The sequence below is a fragment of the Puma concolor genome, chromosome E3 (assembly GCF_028749965.1).
Source record: "Puma concolor isolate L17-30 chromosome E3, mPumCon1.1.hap2, whole genome shotgun sequence".
Taxonomy (NCBI): Eukaryota; Metazoa; Chordata; class Mammalia; order Carnivora; family Felidae; genus Puma; species Puma concolor.
Window position 1 is genome coordinate 29084837 of NC_141682.1, and position 19628 is coordinate 29104464.

The 19628-nt window shown below is 40.8% G+C and overlaps 1 long non-coding RNA gene across 2 annotated transcripts in view; it reads right to left on the bottom strand.

The window, feature by feature from the left end:
- Nucleotides 1-19628, bottom strand: part of LOC147573092 (uncharacterized) — a 668158-nt gene that overhangs the window by 235509 nt on the left and 413021 nt on the right. For both annotated transcript variants that reach the window (XR_015245518.1, XR_015245517.1), the window contains exon 3: nucleotides 4421-4594. This is a non-coding gene — a long non-coding RNA (uncharacterized LOC147573092). The remainder of the gene's footprint in view (nucleotides 1-4420; nucleotides 4595-19628) is intronic.

Consider the following 19628-nt stretch of genomic DNA (forward strand, 5'->3'; position numbering starts at 1 on the left):
CAAAACCCCAGTTTTCCTCCTAACTCCTCCACAGCCCACATTCTGAGTATCCTTTCCTAGATCTTCCTCTTTGGCTCAACTTGAAATAGTAATTGTCACAGGGCTTAGTGCCGCCAAGACTTCACTTCTCCGAGTACACTCCTCAGCCACTAAATAATCTCATCCAATCCCATGGCTTTAAAAAACACCTATATATTGGTGCCTCCTAAGTTTACATCTCCAGATCCAATGTCTATCTTGATCTCTAGACTCCTAAGTTCAATTGCCTACCCAATCTCTACTTGGATGTCTCTATCAACTCAAACATAAGCTCAAAAATCAGAACTTCTGATTTTCCTTCCAAAACTACCTTCTACTCCAGTCCTGGAACTATCACAACCATCCCGTTTCTCAAACCAAAATCTTAGGAACCATCTTTGATTTCCCCTCACAGCTCACAATCAAACCCCTAATCAAATTCCATAGACAGAATCTACCGAACCTACCCCAATTCTATCAACTTCTCCCCATCTACAATGCCACTACTTCAGCATCTCCATCATCTCTCCCTGGATTGCTGAAATCCACATATTCTATTTTAATGTTGTTTGAATAGATGGGACACATGTTCAAAACTCAAACTGTATCAAAATACATATACCTTTGCTCTTCGTTGGCCCCTTCCCACCCCGACCTTTCACAGGTAACCAAATTTTAGTTTTTACATGTGAGCACATGATGCATCCCATTCTCCTCTCACTTTCCTATACCTTTAGAGATCTTCCCATATGTATACTTGGAGAAAGTTCCCTGATTCTTTATGTAGCTGCTTAGTGTTCCATTATATGGCCAAAAGAGAATGTATTTAACCAGTAATCTATCCTTTGACGACAGGGTTTGCTATCACAAATGATACTGCAGTAGCCTTTTATGTTGTATTTTTGTATATGCAAGTATATCCATATGATAAGTTATCAGAAGTAGGTTCGCTGAAACAAAGGGAACCTGGTTCCTCTATTTCCTCTCTTGACCTTTACATTATATTTCCAAAGGCATCTGTAGGGGTGCCTTAAAAGCGCAAATCATATTAAGTCACTCCCTGGCTCAAAGGCCTCCAAGACTTCTCCTCACATATACAGGAGATTTAAATGCCTTGCTCTAGCTTCCAAGATCTGTTTGCTTTGGACTGTGCCTCCTGAGCCCTCACTCAGTAAGCTCCAGCAGTTCCTCTTTACATTTCTAGCACACACCCAATTGTCCTTGCCTTTGCTCTTATTCATCCCTCTCCCTGGTACACTCTTGGACCAGATTCTCCCATTTCTCCCTCCCCGTCTTCAGGTCAGCTTAATGATTACCTCCTCAGAGGCTTTCATGACGTTTAATCTGAAGCCCTCTGGTCTGCCCCTCATTGCTGGCACCATTAAGTAACACTGTCATATTATATTTTCTTTATAAGTACTATCACTTCCAGAGAGTGCCTTGATGTGTATGTGTGTGTGTGTGTGTGTGTGTGTGTCTGTGTGCGCGTGCGTGTGTGTGTGCGCACGCGCCTATGTCTCCTACTAAAATTCATGTTTCAGGAGGGCAGGGACTTGTCTAGTATCACTATAATCTCTGGTTCGAGAACAGTGTCTGAAAAAGTAGTCCCTGACAAATATGAATGACAAAAATTACAGAATGAATGACTCTTAATATCTCAAGATGTTAATTTCCAGCACCTTTCCCAAAACGTATTCCTTATACTGGTAAGATGATGTCATGCATATGACTTTATATCTTGGTTTGGTTATCTAACATCACATTTAAAGATTTTTCCAGGAAATTAAAAATTCTTTACAAACTCTCATTTAAATGAATTTGGGATAATTTCTCAAAGGGAGAGACTGTAATGATTTCAATCATTCATTTTGTTAGATGTTTAGATTGCTGCCACAATTTTTATTTGAATTAACACAGTCATAAACATATTTAAGCATAAATGTTTGCCTATAAATTTGAAGGTTCACTAAAACTAGATTTATTAGGTCTAAAAGGGTAAGATCATTTTCAGCCTTCAGATACTTCTGTGAAATGGCTTGTCAGAAAGATTGCAATAATTTACACACCACCCAGCAGTGAATCACCCCATCCTCAGCAGCTTTAATAGTTTTTCAGTATTTGCTAATTTGATAAATTATATTGTTGTCTTTTATAACTAGTGAAGTTGGAATATTTTTATAAGGCATCTTTTACTGATTAATAACAACATAGTATCAACACCCATTTCTACAGGCTTAGGAAGAGTTTGGCCTTGGGAGAGCATCAAGTCGTCTGACTGAATTTCCTGAGATGGAAAAAAAAATATTAAACAACCTATGGAATTACCACATAAGTACTGCTTGCTTTTCACCCGCTTTGAAGAAAGATGAACCTCCCTTATGGTGCAATTTCCAGGAAATGCATTATACCCTCCCCACCCCGCTTTCTTCATAGGATGTAATTTCCAGCACCATTGCTACATCTTCCAAGAGTGAGTCGTTTTTGAACTGCTGGCGGGTATTTTTAAGGGCCCATCACAAAAATTCTGTGTAGGGACCTTTGTTTTGCATTTTCTTAGACCAAGCTCCTGTGCAGAATTTTGGTAATTTGATTCTACCCCTCCCCCCCAGAATGGATTCCATGAGTGTGAATCAGCAAAATGATGTAACACAGCATGTCCAGGATGTCTCCTCTATAGTGTAAGCTAACCTTAAGGCTAATCTCAAAATTTTCAATAACTGTCTTCCAAAACAAGGCATTTTATCCAATGATATCAATTAGCATGTTATAAGGGGTGCTGCACAAATAGCATACATTGATTCGCAGATGACTTTAAAAATTCAACGAGCCAAGAATCCCACATTATTGATTCATGCTAACAAAACGATGAAGCACAGCTAATCTTTACAACACATGCTGGGCAGAATGACATTTACAAATGCAGACAGACGGAAACCAATTGGACATAATTCTTTAAGGATTAAACTGATGGCTGCAATTAGATGACAAAAGGTGAGCAGTCTTACTGCTGGGAATTCAGACAACCTCTGGGGTCTGGGTCTAATTTGGCCTCTTCCTTGGTTAACCGGGATATCCCACTGACTAGCTAGCTGATCAAGTGACTAGTCAAGAGTAATTAAATTGGTTTGTAAGCTGTGTTACTGCTTCAACTTGCTTCTTGGACTATGAATCACAAATGCTCTGACGAAGGCCATGCTTGGGATCATCAGAGTTGGACAATATCACTATAGAATAGCAGATGAGCCCACCAAAGTGCTTGTTGGGAGAGAATATGAATATATCCCTTCTCATCTGATTCGTTATTGGAATTAGATACTCCGAGTCTGAAAGATGGGGAACTCCTTGGAATGTGATGTTTTTAAAAAATGATTTCCTTTCTTTTTAAAGAAATACTCAGGCCAGATTCATAGCTCCCCATCTCATAGAACAACTCTGCCACTTCTGAGCAGTTCCAAGGTTAGCCTGATAAACATCACCCAAAGAACAGAAAATCTTGATAACCTTCAAGATAACTCTGATCGTCTTAAAATTCGTAATGACTCTGGTTATCAACAAAGCGGAACAGTGATGGAATTAGAAGTGCTTTGCAGGCGTGGAGTGTAAGAAAGCATCTGCATTTGGAAATCAAATCCCATCCCTGTCACTTACTTATACAGTAACGGTTTATTAGCACATGGTGTTACTATGTCCTAGTTTCCCCAGCCCACCTAGATCTATCTGGCAGGGTTTCAGTTTTGTTTTTTTTTTAAGACTCTATTGGGATTGCTCAGGGAAGCTCTTCTACAAAGTATAGAACACACCATCCTAAAAGACTGTGGTGTACATTTGACTGCTTCTTGGCTCTCTTCTCCCCATCTTTTCAAAGCATTCTCTACCTTCCATAATCTCTGCTGTGCACTTACATTTGGGGAACCAGCAAGAATATACCCAAAGAAAATCTGCAAAAGAGGACAATTGCAGAGACACTCATTACCATTTATGTAATAGTACTCTGTCTGTTGAAAGCGAGCAAAAAACCAAGCAAACAAAACCTGTGACTTATCCTGAAAAACAGAAATAAGTATTTATCCCATACAACACAGGCATTGCCAAAACAGCATAAAATCTCCTCGACAGACTCAAACCCAGACCTACTGGTTTCAAATTCTTAATTATTTAGTTTCACTCAGAGGAGATGACATGTTTACTAGCTGTGATGGTGTAGTAGGGCAGAAATTCTCTAATTTGTGCAACTTTACCCTTATAGAGTCAAATCCTGTCTTGACACTGGGGGACAATAATCAAATCGCACCTAGCCTCAGTTTCCTCATCTGTGAAACGGAGAGCACGATGACCCCAGAGTAGCTGAATTCACGGCTCAGGTCATATCGGGATTTAGTTTCTGTCCATCTTTCAACCCTACCTTTTTCTGTGCCAGCTTTTCTTAGGATCCAGGGTGGCCTCCACTTCTCCAGCCTTCTACTGGGTTGAAATCCAGCTGAAATGAGGACGTCTCTTGAAAAGTCCTGGGGAACGTGGGGCTGACTGAAGTCTGAGAGTCCTGTTCCACCCAAATTCAGAGTCAATGCCTTCAAGTCTGCAGAGATATAAAGAAAGAAGTGATGACTCCCCAAACAAAGTAAGGGATGTTGGCCCCAAAATGGAAAAATGGATGTGCCAAAGGCAAATCACAAATGTTTGCCATGTGTGCCCAACTGAAAATCAATGGTAACATTCTCTGTGCCAATGTTGCTTAACTTGACTGCAGATTAGAATCTCCTGGAGAGATTGTTAACAAAACAAAACAAAACAAAACAAAACAAAACAAAACAAAACAAAACAAAACAAAACACTCTCTAGGATCTAACCCAGAAAGGTGAAATCAAACACCCTGAATGAGAACGAGACGTCATTATTTTTTAAGCACCCCAGCCAATTCTAATATTTTGCCAGGGTGAAGAACTCTATGTACGTTTGTATAAATACAGACCTCCATACAAGCCACCCATCCACACAGGATACCTGGGCACAGGACTTTCTTTTGAAAGCTATTCTATAGAATCTAAATCTAAATCTAAGAAGCTTAAAAGACTTCAAATTTAGAAGAGACTAAATTAGGGGCACCTGGGTGGCTCAGTTGATTAAGCGTCTGACTTCAGCTCAGGTCATGATCTCACGGTCTGTGGGTTCAAGCCCAGTGTTAGGCTCTGTGCTGACAGCTCAGAGCCTGGAGCCTGTTCCAGATTCTCTGTCTCCCTCTCCCACTGGCCCTCTCCCACTCCTCTCTCTCTCAAAAATAAATAAATGTTAAAAAAAATTTAGAAGAGACTAAATTCTTATGAACATCACTATCTCTCAAGTAATTAAAGATCTTCAGAATTTGAAAAGATGTAGATATGAATGAGTTGCAGCCTCTGCTCAAAATATGAATCACTTAAAGTGCATTCTGATGTTGTCCAGTTGCTTCTTGTACATCTCTAATGATTGTGAACTCATAACTGTAGGGAGGAACAGAGTCCAATTTTGGAATATTTTTCATAGCTCTGACTTCCTAAGACCGACATATTATCTAGGATTCTGATCCAGAAGCTCTACAAAATCACTCCAATCTCTCCATTCCTCCCTCTGCCCCCCACTGCCTCCTCTCCCTGCCCCTAATTCTCCAATCAGCACTTCAACTTTTCCCCCAGTCTAATTCTTCATCTAATCCTCATATGGCAATATGTTGCAACTTTTACTGGGACCACACTTTTCTGGGTGCACTCCAGGCAATCTCTATGCCTCAAACTGTACTCCTGGTTATGGGACACAATGCCCATAGTCAGTCAGAGAGCTGGGCCTGTTCCAGGTTTCTTTTTAACTACTTCATTATTATGCCACCTATGATTAAAAAAAAAAAATGGATGGGGAACAGTTAATAAAACTGAGGAAACAAGAAAACAAATGATAGAAATAAACCCAAGCAAACATGTTTATGGCAATGAATGCATATTTTTTTAAGCTCCCCAATGAAAAGTCAGAGACTCAGAGACTGGAAAACTCAACACCCAAAAAACAAATAATCCAGTGAAGTAATGGACAAAATACATACATTTTTCCAAATAAGACATCCAGACAGCCAACAGACATATCAAAAGATGTTCAACATCACTCATCATCAGGGAAATACAAATCAAAACTACAATGAGATACCAACGCACACCTGTCAGAATGGCTAAAATTAACAACACAGGAAACAACACATGTTGTTGAGGATGTGGAGAAAGGAGAACCCTCTTGCACTACTGGTGGGAATGGAAACTGGTGTAGCCACCCTGGAAAACAGTATGGAGGTTACTCAGAAAGTTAAAAATAGAACTACCCTATGATCCAGCAAATGCAGTCCTAGGTATTCACCCAAAGAATACAAAAATAGTGACTCAAAGGGATATCCACACGCCAGTGATTATCAATAGCAGTATTATCAACAATAGCCAAATTATGGAAAGAACCCAGATGTCCATTGACAGATGAATGGATAGAGAAGATGTGGTTTGTGTATGTATGTATATATATATATATATATATATATATATATATATACACACACACACATATATATGCACACATACACAATGGAATATTACTTGGTGATCACGAAGAATGAAATATTGCCATCTGCAACAACATGGATAGAGCTAGAGTGTATTATGCTAAGCAAAAAAGTCAGTCAGAGAAAGACAAATATATGATTTCACACATATGTGGAATTTAAGAAACAAAACAGATGAACAGAGGAGAGGGGAAGGAAACATGAAATAAGATAAAAAACAGAGGGAGGCAAACCATAAGAGACTGTTAAATACAGAGAACGAGTGGAGGGTTGCTGGAAGAATGTTGGGTGGGAGGATGGGCTAAATGGGTGATGGGCATTAAGAACGGTACCAGGTGTTATATTCTACTCCTGAAACCAATACTATACTTATATGTTCACTAACTTGAATCTATATTAAAAATAAAATAAAATAAAATAAACAAAATAAAATAAATGAAATGATGAACATGGGGGGAAAAAGAGAGGTAAACCATAAAGCAGACTCTTAACTACACAGAACAAACTGAGGGTTGTTGGAGGGGAGGTGGGGGGGGATGGGCTAAATGGGCTATGGGTATTAAGGAAAGCACTTGTCATGTTGACCAGGGTGTTGTACGTAAGTGATGAATCACTAAATTTTACTCCTGAAACTAATATTACACTATAAGTTAACTAACTGGAATTTAAAAACTTGAAACAAACAAAAAACTCTGAATCCAACTTTATGCTGTTTCCACTGGCCAGACCTAAAAAACAAAATTACTTATTTGGGTTAAATAGAAAAAAATATGAAAGAGGTCCCGGTCTATTGCAAACCAAAGTTAACCTGGGAGCTACAAAATGATTGTCAGGCACTGTAGAATTCAAGTAAAGTATCTTAAATAGAACAGATTATTTTATACTGATAAATACACAATGTACAAGGCACACCAACAGTCACAATGCTTACTTATTGAAATCATTAAATACCCTGAACTAAATTCCTAGCAGTACAAGGGACAGAGAACATACATACTTTGGTGCTGAGAGATTTTAACTCTCAAGAGTTTTAGACCCATTAAGTAGACCAAAATAAATAACAATGTACAGGACATTCATAATATGATATTGATTGAGAAGACTTTTAAATATTACACCAAGAAGGGGAGTCTGGGTGGCTCAGTCGGTTAAGCATCTGTCTTTGGCTCAGGTCATAATCTTGCTGTTTGTGTGTTTGAGCCCTGTGTCAGGCTCTGTGCTGCCAGCTCGGAGCCTGGAGCCTGCTTCGGATTCTGTGTCTCCTCTCTCTGCCCCTTGCCCACTTGTGCTCTGTCTCTCTCTATCAAAAAAAGTAAACGTAAAAAAAATTTAAATATTATACCAAGAAGATAATGAAACTTCTTTTAAGAGCTCAATTAATACGGTTTCTCAAATTTATATAATATTAGATCACACACACTCAAAACAAAAAGTGGTAGTTCAAGTCACATTCTCTGTGAATATATTGAAAAGTATATAAAATTATATAGAAATTGCTATTTTCTGAGCATATATAACAGAAAATATTCTTTAAAATCTAAACGAACAAACAAAAACTAGAAAAGCCCAAGCTTTTACAAATTAAAACTCTCTCCTACATAATATGTTGGTCAAAGAGAAAAATGAAAACATTGGTTATAGATTACTTAGAAATAAATTTTCTGAGAAGACACAGAATACAAAAATGTGATGGTCCAAGATTTTAGCCTGAAAGTTTATTATTAAACAAGAAAGGATGAAAAGAAATGAACTAAGGAAGGCACCTCAATGAGATTTTTTTCAAAGGCAGCAAGTGAAAACTAAGAAAAGTATAAGAAAGAAATGAAGGGGAGACTTTTTTTAAAACCCAGTAATGTATGGAAACAAATCTATAACCTGCATAGTGAATACATAAACCTGAATGCTATTTTGCTTTTAAACAGAAATGTTAAGGGGCGCCTGGGTGGCGCAGTCGGTTAAGCGTCCGACTTCAGCCAGGTCACGATCTCGCGGTCCGTGAGTTCGAGCCCCGCGTCGGGCTCTGGGCTGATGGCTCAGAGCCTGGAGCCTGTTTCCGATTCTGTGTCTCCCTCTCTCTCTGCCCCTCCCCCGTTCATGCTCTGTCTCTCTCTGTCCCAAAAATAAATAAACGTTGAAAAAAAAAATTTTTTAAAAAAAGAAATGTTAAAAAATTAGAAAACAGAATAATAGCTAACATTATTAGTTTTGTGCCTGGCTCTGGTTAACTCTTATTAACAACGCTACAAGGAGGGTACTATTATTACCCTCATTTTACAAATGAAGAAAGTGAGGAAGACAACAGAGAACTGGTGAGCCTAAGATCACCCAAGAGGCAAGTAGCAGAGGTGAGATTAAAATCCGGCCACCTTGCTCCACAACGGACTTCTGAGTCCTTTAGTTAGCCTCTCAACACTATGGAGAAATGAGAATTTTTTAAAAATCCTAAAAATTAGTAATTTTTAAGATAATGCCATGTATAATAAATACATAATCATATACCAAATAAATATGAAAATTGTAATATTGATGGTATTCTAGGAAAACACAAATTATAAAAAATTGACTCTGTGGAAATCGGAGTAGAACACTAAATTTGGTAGAAATTGAACAAGTCATATAAAAATCACCTCTGAAGAAGGTACTTGGCCTGAATTATTCTAAATGTTAACTATTTCAACATTTTAAAAATAAGTAACTCCCATGTTTTGTTCAAGAAGAAATAAAAAGAGAAAATGTGTCCTAATTTCTTTAGTGAGGTTAGCATAACTGTACTGCTGAGATCTAACAACTACGGACAGGGAAGGAGGAAGCTTCAGTCCAATCTTACTTACTGGCATAAAAGCACAAAATAAAACACTAGCACCCCGACTCAGCTATGCTTGGGAAGAATAATTCACCAGGACCCAGCAGATTTTACTCCAGGAAACCAAGGATGATTTACTACCAGGAGTCAATTAATATTTAGAAGTCTATTAACATAATTTATCATATCAGTGGGTCAAAGAGGAAAGACCATCATCAAATACTTAAAAGGTTTCTGACAAAATTCCATATTCACCTCTGCCTTATTTAAAAAGGCAGAAATCTTGGAATAGAGACTTTGCTAACCTTGTAAAAGAACAGCTTCCAGGTATCAATAACCAGTTCTTTACCCACCTACAAACACCAGAAACACAACCATTAATGTCGTGGACAAAATTAAGGTCCCTGCTTTTTAACAGTTTAGATATTTAAAAAGAGAAGTAAAAAAAAAACCCTCCAAAATATTAGGTTACAAATTAAAATGACACTGAGATGGGGCACCTGGGTGGCTCAGTCAGTTGAGCATCTGACTGTTGATTTCGGATGAGGTCGTGATCCCAGGGTCGTAGGATCGAGCCCCATGTTAGGCTCCACACTGAGCATGGAGCCTGCTTATGATTCTCTCCCTCTCTCCCTCTCCCTCTCTCTCTGTCTCTCTCTAAAATAGAAGTAAATAAATAAATAAATAAATAAATAAATAAATAAATAAATAAATAAAACAACGAGCTATCATGTCTCACCCATTAGATGGCAATTACCAAAGAGGTAAAAGATAGCAAGTGTTGGCAAGGACGTGGAGAAACCATAACCCTTTCACACTGGTGGTGGGAACATAAAGTGGTACAGCCAGTGTGGAAAACTGTACAGAGGTTTCTCAAAAAAATCACAAACAGAACTACCTTATGATCCAGCAATCCCACTACTGGGTATTTATCAAAAAAAAAAAAAAAAAATCTAAAATCAGGATCTCAAACATATATGCACTCTTATGTTACTGCAGAATGATTTCCAAGAGCCAAGATACGGAAACAACCTAAATGTTCACTGACAGGAATGGATCAAGAAAATGTGGTGTTTACGTATGCAGTGGAATATTATTCAGCCTTAAAGAAAAAAGGAAATCCTGCCACATGCAGCAACACGCATGAACATTGAAGACATTCTGCTAAGTGAAATAAGCCAGAAGGTCAAATACTGCATGAGGCATCTGAAATGGTCACGCTCAGAGCAACAGTAGAATGCTGATTTCCGGGTGCTGCGGGGAGGAGGGAAAAGTGAGCAGCTGTTCAACTTGTACGTATAAAGTTGCAGTTTTACAAGAAGAGTACATTCTGGAAATGTGCCGTACAAAAGTGTGCTTACACATGGCATCACTGTATTGTACACTTAAAAATTTGTTAAGAGGGTAGCTCTCATGTTAAGTGTTCTTTCCACAATAAAAAAAAAGAATTCCCTATTTAACAAAAGAAAATAGAAATTGCTTGATGCTTTGACTCTTAGTACAGGAGTTGAGAATCAAATATAAATTTTTTTAATTTATCATCAAAAAAATTATAAAAAGGTTAGCTCAATGCCAGGCCGGATGCACACACACACAATGACGTTAGGGTTGGGTCTGGATCCCAGCTGCATCACTCACTAGCAACTGAACACCACTTTGGTAAATTACTTGGCTGGTACAAGTGTGGGTTTCCTGTGTATGAGGAACACTGAACCCTTCCCATAAAGGACAGTGAGGACTACACAAGCAGACACAGGCAAGGGGCCTGACTCCCGGCAAAGGCTGAAATCATGAATGGTCGTAGGATTAGTGGGAAACAATATGCGTGTAGCTCTAGAAAACACAACAGGAAAATGAAAGAGTTCAGTAAGATGGCCAGGAGGTGACGTAAAGACACCTAAGACAAATAAGCAGTGAAAATCAGTTACACAACAGAAGTCCCCAAAAGGTCCCCCGTTCCCTGTTGCCGGAACTTTGCACATACTGTCATCTTTCCTGGGAGTCCCTTCTCATGCCATCTCTATGCCATCCCTGCCTAGTGCGCTAGGGGCACTTGGAATTACCATTTAGATTCCAATGAGTCATCACCCTCTTGTGATGTGGAAGCTTTTCCTGACCCCCATGTCAAATCCCCTATCGTGTACTCTTTTACTGGACCATCTCCTTATCAAAGCAGAAATTCCGTATTTATTTGTGGATTGGATTAATTCCTATTCTCCCCTCAAGACTTAGATTCTCACACGGTGCAGCCACTAAAAATTATGTTCACATAAAAGGATTTAATGTCTACATGCTATTTATAGTATTTTAAAATACATCCTCTAAGTCAGGATATAACCAACAATCATAATTTTTATCTATGTTTTTTCTTTTTTTAATGTTTACTTATTTTGACAGAGAGAGCAAGCGAGCACAAGTGGTGGAGGGGCAAAGGGAGAAAGAGAGAGAGAGAGAGAGAGAGAGAGAGAGAGAACCCCAAGCAGGCTCCATTCTGCCAGCACAGAGGCCAATGTGGGGCTCAAACCCACAAACCATGAGGTCATGACATGAGCTGAAATCAAGAGTCGGATGTTTAACCGACTGAGCCACCCAGGTGCCCCTACAATCCTAATTTTGAAAAGCACACAGTGCATATATACACATGCATAAAAGAATACAAAGATATGCAACAAACATAGCAACATATTAACAATGACACTAGATTTTTTATTTTTAACTTTTCTTTCTTTTTAATAATCAACAATACTTTTAAATGTTTGGTATAAAGCAATACTTCCTCCCCTTTAAATGATACACAGGGGTTTAACAAATATCTGAGCTTACAAAAAACTCAAATTAGATACTTTTTAAAATTTTTAACCATCTGGGGCGCCTGGGTGGCACAGTCGGTTAAGCGTCCGACTTCAGCCAGGTCACGATCTCGCGGTCCGTGAGTTCGAGCCCCGCGTCAGGCTCTGGGCTGATGGCTCGGAGCCTGGAGCCTGTTTCTGATTCTGTGTCTCCCTCTCTCTCTGCCCCTCCCCCGTTCATGTTCTGTCTCTCTCTGTCCCAAAAATAAATAAATGTTGAAAAAAAAATTTTTAAAAAATAAAATTTTTAACCATCTGATGACAGGTGTTCTGGTGGCAAGTCACTGACACGGACCACCTATAAACACATACATTACCTAAAAATGTTTCCCTTCAGAAGATTCTGTTCCCAGAGAATAAACTATCATTCATACATAAGAGAACAAAGGATTGCACATAATAAGAAAGCATCAGCAATGAAGAGAAAAGCTGGAGAAATATTATAGTCTGTCAAAAACAAGAACAATCCCCTATTGCAGCCCCCACGGAATCACACCCCCCCCCCACACACACACACACACACACCCATGCCAATGGGTCATCAGGTATACACTGGGCATCTATTATGTGACTCAGCCCTGTGCTAACGGCTCTAAGGGCTTACTCCCTGTCCTCAACGAAGTCATTGGCAACCGAGACCAACGTGCTGAGGAAAAGAGAATCAACAGCATAAAATGGGACGAGAACACTGGCGAACAAGTGGTCAACAGCAGTGCTGCACATTTCAGAGCTAGACCTTCCCACCCGTCACAGGCTGCCAGCAGGACTACCGGTGTTGGTGTGAATCAACAGCCTTGCTGTTTCCACTGCATCACCATAAACAGAAGCATGGATGGAGGAACTCCTGTGCTAAGAAAATGCAAACAGCTTAAGCAGGTTCCACTCTTTCGCCACCCACCCACCTGGCAGTTGCCCCCCCAGTCTGCCTGCAGAGCCAAGCACTGCTTGGAAAGTACTTGTCCCATCTTTGGCATCTGCTTTCTTCCCCTGCAGAAGGTCTTTCCTGGCTTCCCAAGCCTGAAGCAAGTCCCCATCTCTGTTTGGTTATGGTTCTTGCCACCCTACACTGCACTTTCTCCTCCACTTCTCTGATGCGCCCACTAGGTAAGACTCTTGTGGTCATCTTTTATGTATCTTCATATGCCCAGGTCCTAGCTCTATGGCCCTGAACATACTCTGAGCTAAGAACATGTCACTTGTACTGAATGAATGAAGGAGCGAATGAATAAATGAAATCCAGCTCCGGACTCCTTTACAACATTGAATTGTCTGCTCAAGCTTTTCCACGCACCGGAGACGTCCTTCACTCAACTGATCTCCACATGTTGAAATTCTAATCCTCCTCCTTAAAGGTGTTAGGACAAGTGCCATGTATACCACAAAGGCTGGCAGTGCCTTCTTGCCATTCTTATGGTCCTTTAGCGGGATTTCCTGTACCATTCTACCCAGATGCAGTGACACTTGTGGACATATTTTATACACCTCCCCCCTTAGTCACACAGCACGCTGTGATGACCACGCCTGTGTGTCTCCTCTCTCCTTGGCTCTCTCCTAGCTACCACCACACTGTAGGTAACAAATAAACAGGAGGTGGGCAATGGATAAATGCAGGATCCATGGCCTGGAAACGTCAGTGCAGTGTTCATTTCCCCCATGGCTGGATTTGGCAAATTCAAGCAGAGCAGAAAGGAAAGTGGTGAAGACAAGTTCTTGGATCTTATTTGGAGCTCAGATATTCCCATCACTGCCATCTTTCATGAGACATGCTCTTACTCAGTCTATCAGGAAATGTATGTGACTTCCTGTATGTATCTGAATAAACCGAAGGAGTCAGAAGAAACATGAGACAATGATGTGGCGGGATGTCACGGACGAAATGCTTTCTGGAAACCCAGCCTTTCAGGAGAGGGATGCAATGACATCTGGACTCTGTGTCATCGAAATACACTCTGAAGAGAGAAGAGGGGACGGTCCCGGGTGAGGGGATGGCTGTTCTTGCTCTCTAACTTGAGGCCTCCCAGACACACTGTTTCCCTTCTGTCTGGGCTGGATCTTGGCAGTTCCTGCAGCAAGAAGGGGAGTTATTTTGGGGAGACAGTTGATACGTGGCGAGTACTCCTTGAAATGTTAAATGTCTCCCAGATGGAGATACTTAGCATTTGTAGGAGGAATAATTTGGAGGAGAAAAAATGCATTTGTCTTTTTGGCATCCTGCGGATTCTGTTAGAGAAGAAAGAGAACACTGTGATTCCTGCCATCCACATGTCAGTGTTTTCTTGGAATTTATCAAGTCCCAGTGGCTGTGCTACTTTTTCTTCTAGGGGTATCAAGTTTTGGATGTGCCAAAGCTCAAGGGAAAAGTGTCCTGGAACTGAGTCTCAGAGGTGAGACAGTTACCAAAGTTCCCAGAAGTCATCAGAGTTCATCCTCTTATCCTCCAGTGGCAACTGCTTCACTCATGTACACCAGATGGTTTTCTCCTTAGGTGTGATCTCTTATGTACAGAGAAGGTTGCAAAATATAGAGCAGACTAGTCTAGAACACCAGGAATTAGGATGCATTGAGTTCTGGGCTTGCTTCTGCTGTTAACTTTCTTGGTAGCCATGGGTAAACCACCTTATATCACAAAGCCTTGCTTTTCCCACCTGTGAGATGAAGGGGTTGGGTTAAATAATTCTTATATTCCTCCCTCTAATTAAAGAACGACACTATCACTCTAGCTGCTAAGGCTGTGAAGAACAAAGGTATCATTATTATAGGGACACATGAACTTGTCCTTCAACTAGGAAGGGAAGGCTTCGTTGAATTGTCTATCATGCCCACTATTCATGGAAGGGATAGAGAACATCACTCACAAAAAGACTAAATCCATGACCCTTTTTTACTTACTCATTTTCCAAACACCCCTAAGATCTCCATGGCTTATCAATAAGGCTCACCAGTAAGCACCTATGAGTAAGCACCTGCCGTTAGCACCAGGCTGAATTAAAGCAGATAAGAAAGTTCAGCAATGACACTGAAAACTTGTAAGTGGGTGGCCAATATGCTCCCATGACACTGAGGTATGTAAAGTGTACTTTATTTACTTTCTATGACTAGCATCACATTCTGCAGGAATTCCCACCTTCCTTTGGTGGATGGGTAGGTAAATGGCGGAGTGGAGCGCTCTACATTTAGCCCAAATACAGCAAGCCAGGTACTGTTCAATAATGTAAACAATTTTTATAGGAAACGCATGCTTTTTTTGGATGAGATTGACTTCCCAATTCCCTCCTCTTCTCCTGATCACTCCCGAGAAGAGTGCTTCCGTACTTCTGGCTTCCCCACTCTCTGCAGAAATGCACTGTGCCCAGATAATCACTAATCAGGATCTGAGGGAGAAGTCTGGAGCTGCTGAATTCAGTGACTGTCTTCTTATTTTGTTGGGACTCACATTCTGACTCAACCCCATTTTGGGCTGGATATACTTGATTTCAAGGTCCCAGCTCCAGGATTCCTGTATGGTAGCCCTTACTAGCAGGGTAATTTCCTCACCCTGGGAAACTTCCCAAATAATAGACTCTTCTCTACACTCTTTCTCTTCCACGGTGATGCACAGGAGAATTTCTTGGTCCATTTTACAACATAGGACTCTAACATCACTTGGGAATGCTAATCCAGTCACTGTCTCTGTCTCTCTCCCTTCCAATCTTATATTACTATCACTTTGATATAGAAGTCTCCATATTAATATTGGGGCAGCTAGGGAGGAGTCAAGTCCCCAAATCCCAACCTACCCTCCAGGCTTGATCCTGAAAAGAAATGGGCAGGATCCATGTGTCTCCCAACATCCATTTTTACTTAGTTTCACCCATTCTGAGCCGGGGGTTAAAGGGGGGTTACTATCCTTCCTATTTTATGAGAATTTCACTTATATCTTATCCTGCTCTTTTCTGAGCCAAAGGGGTTTTTTTCTCTTGTTTTCCCTGGGGCTCTAATGGTACAACAGCTCTCTGGGAACATGATTCTTGTGGTAGGAGATGAAAACAAATAAATAATATCTTAAAATATTATTCTCATTACCAAATTCATTCTTCAATTGCTGAAAGGGATTTACTTGACTTGGGGGGACTCACTTCCCCTCTGTGCACCTTCCAAAGATAAAATGAGGTGGTTGGACCTTCTATCCACTAAAATCCCTTCTAGATCCTATGTGTTGGACTCACTCCAGCCATGAGATGTGGTAAGAGGCTCATAACTACCCATTCCATTCCATTCATAAGCCATATTAGGATACTATTAAATTTCTTTGGCATCTCAGCTATCTTAGAGCTTATCAGCCTTTTGTCTAGCTAAACTCTGCTATGAGTTGTAGGCTTTAATAACTTAGTGTTGCAGTTATTTTAGGAAAAATAAAGAGGAGGAGGAGAGAAACAAGATGGCAGCCAACAAGAACGATTAAGTTCCCTTCTCACTGCTTGAAGCCTGAGGCTGGTGAAAAGGGACAGGATCACAGACATATCAAGACAGAGGTCCTGGTACACTCTGCTGTAACAAAGGATTAAGTCAGATGGAGCAGAGAAATTTCCCAACGAATTTTTAAGATCTGGAAAGCTGAAAGACTGGATATGGTGACACACATACACACAAGAGGCATTCAGAAAAAGGGTTCAGTGGCAGTGGCTGAGGGAGTGATGATTGTTCTCCAGATGGAGATTGCGTCAGTTATTCTAACACGTGTGTGTAGTCACCCCACTCTACACACACACATTGTCTAGGATTGCTTTTTTAACGACAAAAAAAAAACCAAACAAACCTTTGCTAAGCATGAATGTCACATTTCAGCGATTCTAAGTAATAAGGATGGGAAGGTGGCATACCACTCAGAAAAATAAAAAATAAAAACACTGGTCTGGGGAGAATGTACTGTTGAGTTACAATATTCTATTCTTTTGGTCTATCAGGAAATATTTATTAAGGCTGCTGTGTGCCAGGTGAGGAGATACTGTATTGCACAAGACAGGCACAGTCGCTAACCTTGCAAAGGTTATAATCAGGAAATTAAGTTGAAAAATAAACCAACAATTCCATTTAAGCACAGTTCGTGCTACCACTCATGCTACAAAGGAAGTAGAAGGGCTTCCATAGAAACCTAAACCTAAACACCTAACCTATCCCATGGTTGGGTAGGTAGGCAGTCAAAGGAGGCCTCTGAGAAGAGATGGCCTTTGATGAACAGAACTATTATTATTCCAAATTGACCTGGATAAGGGTGCTTTCCACTAAAAAGAAAAGCCACCAATCCTTGGATTCCCCAATATCAGTCCCAAATGCATATGAGTTGTCAGACCCTGAATCAAGACACAGTATGTCTTTCTCAAGGTCTTTCTCCCTCCTCAACTGTCTCCATTGATCAACTTAGAGGTTAAACTTATAGCAGCCCTGCATTGCTTGCCTTTAATGGCAGGAGAGAAAATAAGAGGTTGGCATTTCTTGGGGCAACCCAAACTATGAAAACTCCTGCTAACACTTGAAACAGAAACGCTTACAAAGATTTGGATTTCTGGCATGGAGTCCATTTTATTTATTTATTTTGGAAAAGGAAGGAGATTTGAAAAAAAAAAAAAAGAAAAAAGAAAAAAACAAAACTCTAAAAGGATGCCTCCAAACTCCCTGGTTCCCAATGCAGTCAGACATCAATAATGTATTTTAAGGCCATGGATTTCTCATTCTTTGCTGTCTTCCGGGAGTCCTCGGGGGCCACCATATTGAGTTGCAGCAATAACCGTCTGGGCCACAACGGAGATCGTGCCTGGAATCATGCAGTGAACAGCCCAGAGCCCCCAGTCTCATTCCCTTAATGAGGGACTTGAACACTTTACTGAACACTCGACTCACTCGAACTGACCTCACAGAAGGCTCGTAAGGGGAATGTTATCTGTCAGAGGCTGGTTTTCTTTAACTGATTTTTACATAGCGAGCACGGAATCACTCAGGAGAAAGAGCAACATCCTGAGGTTTGAAGACAGATACTTGTGGGTTCGAATCTGGCTCTATGATTTGCCTGCTGTCATACTGGGCCAGTCACCTTACCCTTCTGAGTCTCCGTTGACTCCTCTGTTCAATGGGAAGCATTTCTTTCCCGTAAGATTATAAAATTAAATTTTATATTTGCCAAATACACATATTTAAAGAAAAATCAAAGAGTGCTAAAAGTCTTACCATGAAACTCAGCAGTTTCAATCCTCCTCGCTCCTGAATCTTGCTCCCTGGGGCAGCCACTCTCCACTGCTTTAGCTGATCCTCCTAATATTTACCTCCCCTTATTTAAATACGGTACATTTTTCTTGTTCTCGCCTTGTTTCTTGCTTATTTGGGTCTTTCCCTTTCAGCCTGGAGATTTCCTGCACTGAGTGGTGATCAGACTGAAGAGAGGACTCTAGAAAGCCCTTCGTGAGTTCCACGCATGCGGGGTATGGTGTTGGCTGATGAAACTTCTCCTAAGACGATGAGGCAGTGAGTCAGCTTGTTCATTGGAGAACCACAAGATTTCAGTATCTTGACGTCTTTTCTCATGGATCTGTCCGTTTCTCCAGATAAAAATCCTCCAAGCATCTGGATGAGGAGGACAAGGGAGCTGAGAGGCCCCAGGGTTTTCCCATTTCTCCTTCCAACTGTCTGCTATCCCTGTTGACCCCATGAGTCCTGGGCTTTTCTCGTTTATCAATATAGAAATTCCACTTCCGTGTGGCAGGGGTGAGGGTTGGGAGGAAAGGGAGTTGTCTGACTATATCAGGGGAGGGGCAGGGGGATCGGGAGGGTCAAAGCTCCATGTACAGTTTCTAAGTACCAACTCATTCCTGCCTTCCCTAGTACTCTGTGCCTCAAAATGCCGGTTATAACTGTCTCTGTTCTTCGATGCCACCCATCACCTTTTCTGTTTTCCACCTCCCAGAATCCATCTAAATTTCTCCTGGTCTATTCTGTGCTCTTTGTAAGATAACACCTTCCTCCCTCCCTCCCTCATTCCTCCCCTCCTTCCTGCTATCTCTCCGATGGGGTTTAAGAAGAGGGAAAAGAGATAAATTCTGGTGGCCAATCTGCCAAATTGCTTTTCCCTCCTTACCTTACAAACAGAAGTTCTGTTGGAAGACCTACCTGAGACAAAGGATAGAGGGTCTTGCTTAGTGCCTGGCACATACTTAAGTGCTCGATAACCATACCATGTCTCTCACCTTCACCAGGGACATTCTCTGACATCCCCAAAGGAAAGGGTCTGTGGGCCTGAGAGCTGTAAGATTCCTGGAAGCCTTAGTGCATCCCAGGGGAGGGTGAGGAGTCTGAAATACTCTGCTTCTCCAGGTCAATTAGCTCCATTAACTTAATTAAGCCTCAGGACAACTTCATT